Here is a 6182-nt window from a genome sequence, read left to right as displayed (position 1 = left end):
TATGCAATTTTATTATTCATAAGTTGCAAAAAAATAATAATAATAAATAATAAAAAAATAAAAATAAAAAATTAATTTAGTGATTGTGTGTGAAGAGAAAAAAATAAAGTGGGAAGAAAAAGAGAGAGAAGAATTTTATTATTATTTTATTAGGTAGTTTATATTATTTTATTTGGTTGTATGTAAAAATAAAAATTGAAATGTAGGGTGAGTTGTAAAATAAGTTAGTAAAATAGATAAAGTAGTGTTTGAAGATGCAAAATAGGTTTTTTTGCATCCCCAAATGCTAGTGCTCAATTATTCTTACTTTTTCATTAGTATCATTTCAAAAATTACAAATAGAAACAAATGATAAGAATAGTTCATAAAAAAAATGATAAGAGTCACGTTTTGTTACTTCATGACATAGGCAATGATACATCATGCTCACACCTAAAGCTTATATCATATCAATCCTCATGATTTAGCATGGAAATTCATCTCAATGAACCTATAAATCGGAATTGGAATTTTAATTAGTGGAATCAAAGTTTGCCATGATGATCTGAGGCTTCATGGACACCAAATTCCTCGGGAAAGTTCTACTGTCATGAGTGGAAGGTGGTAGAGTTGCTGCTATGAAAAATCTATGTTTATGATGCTGGATTTTGGCCAAATTGAAAGGCATCATCAATTTTTGTTTTTTTTTTTTTTTTTTTTGGTTACTAGGAAGTAAGGTTGTCCATCTTGACCCATCACCCGACCCACCCACCAAAACCACCCAACCCACCAGCAACGGTCAACGACGGATTTCCAAGTTCAGAATCTGAAACTAGCGGGTCTTCGCATGAAAAACCGAATCCAACCGACCTGACCCACCTCCACCTCTCTCAAATGCAGATTTGGCAAGATCTATCGAGATCCAAAGAGATCTCAATGAGATCCTCTGAGATCCAACCAAATTTCGACGAGATCTGTCAAGATCCAGCCAGTTCTCATTGAGATCCTACTAGCTCTTGACAAGATTTGTCAAGATCTGGCCAAATCTAGATGAGATCTCATTGAGATTCAGCCAATTCTCACCGTTGTTGCTACTCCAACAGTTTCTACCAAAACTGAAACTATCCACCCAAAACAAAACTGAACTGAACCGTGGATTCTGGGGGATCAAACTTCCTGTCACTCAAAGTGGTCGAGTCAATTTCAAGTTCAGCACAAATCCGACCTAGACTGACTAGTAGACAGCCCTACTAAGAAGTAGTTGCTTAGAAAATTGCTAGATTTTCTCCCCCTAAATTGATAAAAAGATCAATTCCCTTTTTTAATTTTTCATTAAAATTTATTATTAATTAAATTAGAAAAACTCATAAATACCAAAATAAAACGTTGTTCTTAAAACACCTAGCGACATAGTATAACATAATTACCTTGTCCAAGTTATCAGAAACAAAGAAGGCAAAATTACTGGTGTTAGTAACTGATTTCTAGATACTGAACAAAAATTTTATTTTAAGATTTTTTTTTTTTATTTCTATTTTTATGTAAGATGAGTTAGCCATGTGTACTTCGTTTTAGCTGCTTAGAGCCCATTTGGTTTATGAGTTTTCATCACCTAATTTTTAGTTTTCATCACTCATTTCCAAATTCTGTGGGCCCCACACCAACTTTGTTTGTTTGGTCAGTTTCTTAACTCAATTTCCATAACTCAATATTGAAAAAAATGAGTTTAAGTTATGGAAACTAAAAACAAATCTTTGATGTTTTTATTTTTTGAGAATTGAGTTTCAGTGGCATTTTTGTAAAATTAAGCAAATAATGGGACCCCACCGTATGACTTGTCCCATCACATAAGGTCTCTCTCCAAAAATTAGTTTGGCCTCATTTCTTTTTCTCCAGCTCACTGTCTCTCCTCCCCTTCAATTTTTTCTTCTACCCAGAGCTCTCTCCTTGCCAAACCTCCATTGCTCCTCCATAAACCCCCACGAATCACTGTGAGATGGCTCTCAATTAAGTCTCCCGGTTCAAGCAGCCTAGATCGGTTCAAGCTCAACCTCATTCACTCTAGCCTATGCTCTCTCTCTCCCTCTTTGCTAGATCATTTTCTTTCTCTTGAGTTTGGGTAAGCATTCTCTCTCTCTCTCTCTCTCTCTCTCTCTCTCTCTCTCTCTCTCTCTCTCTCTCTCTCTCTCTCTCTCCCCCTCCCTTGCCAGATTGGTTCATCTCTCTCCTCAATTTCGTATTTTCATGATTTGGATCTTCGATCTAAGGATTTGGATTTGGGCTTTTGGTTGTGATTGTGGTTTGAGGCTTGGGCTAGTAGAGCTTATGCTTATGGGTTTTTTATGCATTCATTTGGATTTTTTGGTGGAGGTTGTGGTTTTGGTTAAGGGCTTTTGGTAGATTTAGATTTTTGATTCATTCGAATTTTGTGGTGGAGGTTGTGATTGTGTTGAGGGATGTAGGTGGTAGAGGTTGTGGTTGTGGATTTCTGGATTTGCCGTTAGTGGTGGTGGATTCTGGGTTTGCCATTGGTGGTGGTGGAGCTAGGTTGGGTGTATGGGTTTCATATTCTTTGTGTAGAGTCACGCAGGTAAGGAGGTTAAAATGGAAGGAAAACTGAAATAGAAAAATGGCAGAAGATTAAAAAGAAGAAGAGAACGTGTTCCTGATTTTCACATGTATTAAAGTGGCAGGTGACTTTGCTTTTGGATTATCAGCTACTCTGCATTTTATGGGTTTTCTGATGGGAGAATATGAAAAAGGATGAAGAGCAGAAAAGAAAAGGGATGCGAGTAGCAACCATAACCTTTTGTGTAGTGTCAGTGGGTGGAATCCACCATTTTAGCAAAAAGTGGAGTTAATAACTAAGATATATGACTGAGTTTTATAACCAAATAAAAGTATTGGATTTTTTGAGTGATAGTAAGGTGGGTTATGAGTTATGGATTTTGAGTTTAAGTTATGAAAACTGAGTACTGAGTTATGAAAACTGAGTTAGCCCTAAACCAAACGAGCCCTTAAGCTTTCGTTCATTACAATTGGGTCGTTGTGGGTTTATTTAATTAATTATTTTTAAAATAGAAAGACCTTATTTTGAGGGCTGGGAAACCCTTAAAAAAGATAAAACATTTGTTTCAAGGGTCATGTAGGCCATCGAAATATCTATTTCAAGGGTCTCATTGGCCATCAAAAATTTTTTTGGGAGAAATTTGTTTCAAAAGTTATCAAGGGCCATCTAGACTCTCAAAATCTTTTTTGAGGGATTTTAAATCTTTTTTTAAGGGTTTTGACCCTCGAAAAAACCAAAGACAATCATTCACCCCCCCCCCAATACACACACACACAAACATATATATTTAGCCTTTGTTAATATATGCAAACAAACCCTAGAGAGATAGAACCCAAATATATATATATATATATATTTAAGAATAAAAAATCCCTGTTCGGTTCTCTCTCTAGAATTTTGTTTCTTAATCCATTAACTTTTCTATAATCTCTAATGCATTCTGAACAAATCTAGTCTAATTCATTAGGCTAATCGCATGCTTTTGTGTGATCCAAAATCATTGTTATCGAAGAGCAAGACGTTCCAAAATTTGAGAGGTGTGGGTGGATAATCTAGAATCAGAATTCTCCCTCATATGTGGTATCATGGGCGACTTCCCCCATATGTGGTGATGGCACCAAATTCCTTGTGATCAGTTTATGCATTGTCACAAACTTCAAGTCTAGCTATGACAACCATGGTAGATGATGGTAGAACCATCATGAATGGTGGTTGTGAGGGCAAAAGAAAGAATGTGGGTGAGGAGTGAAAAATCTAATTTGATGATGTTAGGTTTTGGCCAAATTGAAAATAATCATTTTATTTTTATTTTTATTTTGGTTTGGTTACTAAGAGCTAAGAAGTAGTTGTTTGGAAAGTTTATGGACTCTCTCTTCTTCTTCTTTTTTAATTTATTTTTCCCTTAATTTGACCCCAACAAAAATCAATTTCTTTTTTTAATCAAATTTTAAAAATATTTTTTTAAAATTTAAGAAACTAAAAAAATACCAAAATAATAGTGTCATTTTTAGGACCCTTAAAGACACAATATGATGGAATTATATGAACTACATTAAATAAAAGTAAGGGTGTGTTTGGTAGAGTGGATTCTAGGGAGGATGGATAAAAATAAGAGAAACTAAGGAACAAAACTTTTTAGAGAGTGTTTTGTTGGGAGAGGGAGAGGAAAAAAAAGAGTGGGGTCTAGGTGTTTTCTTCTGAGATCTATCAGAAAGCTTTCTTCCTAAAATGAGGAGAAAACTTTTGGAGGAGTTTGATTTATTAATTTGACCAAAATGCCCATGTGTTTTGTCCAGGTAGTAGGTTGGCCTTCTTTCTTTTTTTTTTCCCCCTCCTAGACATTGTTTTTTTTTTTTTCCTCATTCCTCCTGGACGTTGCCTTTTTTCCTTTTTTTTTTTTTTTCTTTTTTTTTTGGGTGTGGCATAACAGGACTTTGTATTTTTCTTCTTATTCTTCTTCTTCTTCTTCTTTTATTTAACTAGAAGTGATTTTTTTCTAGATATGATTTTTATTTTTTTAATAAATTTGGATGATTGATTTTTTTTTTTTTTTTGGTTGTTTGTCACTTTTTTTTTTTTAATTGGCCATTATTTTTTAACAATGATAAATAAGTAAATTTATATAAACTCATTTATTATATTCTTTCACTTTTCTACTCCCAACCAAACAAAAACGAGGAAAATTAAAAAATTTTCTATCCTCCCATAATTTTCTATCCTCTCACTTTTTCATCATTCCAACCAAATGGACTCTAAAAGTTGTAGGATTGAAATTAATGAATTAAAATTTATATGACTGGATTGAGTTTTGAGCAAAGTTTGAAACTATAATTTGTAATTTAGCCTATTTCTAAATACCTCTAGTAAGTTATCGAAAGATGTATGAGTACATCTAGCTGCACAACTTTTTTTTACAATTTCTGAGGAGATAGATTGCAGTTGTACTATAAATAGTCCCATTAAAAAGTAATATTGCACTATTATTATCTACCACCTTCGATATTGTAAATAAAGGTGTGAAATTTGTTGCATTATTGTCAGTGTATTAGATTACTCAATCCAACTTTCTTAATTTATGACATAAACCGGAGGACAATGGTCATTTTTTATTTTAATGTCAAGGACAAAGGATTTTTTTTTTTTTTTTTTTTTTGAGAAAACAAGAACAAAGGATTTTGATTTATTGATTAGTCTCTACCTCTAATTATTGAATAGCTATTTTAAAACCTTTAAAACACTTGAAGGATGGGACAATTTCAACAGCTCCCCCAAATACCGTATTGCACACGAGTGCATTCCTTGATCTAGTGATTACAAAATAAAATAACAACGGAGCTCGCATCAAAGAAACACTTTCCGTTCCGGGCCACAATCTTGTTAAATACATCTTAATGTTACTACTTGAGAAATACTAAAAACCTCCGTTGGGAGGTGCATTTTGCTTGTTTACCAGCGGAAGGAATTTTTTATGTGGATTTCGTATACTATTTACGGGACTTATAAGTACAAAATTTAGTAATTTTTTCTTGAAAATTTGGTCACATAACACTATTTATATATTTAAAAATTATTTTGTTATAGTGTTTTCAATTTTCAACAATAAATTGTATCAAAATAAACCCTTAATACCTGTTTGGGTACAGCTGAAATAGACCCACGTCTGCGTTTCAGCATTTTCCTTTCTTTTTTTTTTTGAGAATTTGCACTGGTGTTTTTTTTTTCTTTTCCAATAGATCTATGCACTGTTCACGGGACCCATAACCTTATTTTTTCAACAAAATTTTCATTAAAAATAAGTCCTACGACATTAAAAATTATTTTACTTTAGTATTTTCAGTTAATAAGCAATATCCAAAAGTGTCCTTAAGGTGTGTTAAATCCCGCTTATTTTTAATTGAAATAAATGCCATGAATAGTAGCAAACATAAGCTAAATAATGAAATAACGTATACTAAAAGTTAAAAAACATAGAGTCTAACAGCAATTGCATCGATTAAATTTTTCAGTCTATTTTACACTAAAACTTACTTTTTCTATTCTACGCAACAACTTTTCTAAGGCTGTGTTTGTTTTGGGTGAAAAGCATTTCCGGAAATGCTTTTCTGAATTTACGGGCGTTTGGTTGAACCTGAAA

The sequence above is a fragment of the Quercus suber genome, unplaced genomic scaffold, assembly GCF_002906115.3.
Source record: "Quercus suber isolate HL8 unplaced genomic scaffold, Cork oak 2.0 scaffold_117, whole genome shotgun sequence".
In the NCBI taxonomy this organism is placed as follows: Eukaryota; Viridiplantae; Streptophyta; class Magnoliopsida; order Fagales; family Fagaceae; genus Quercus; species Quercus suber.
The sequence above is the reverse complement of the archived record's forward strand: the minus strand, read 5'-3'. Positions refer to the sequence as shown.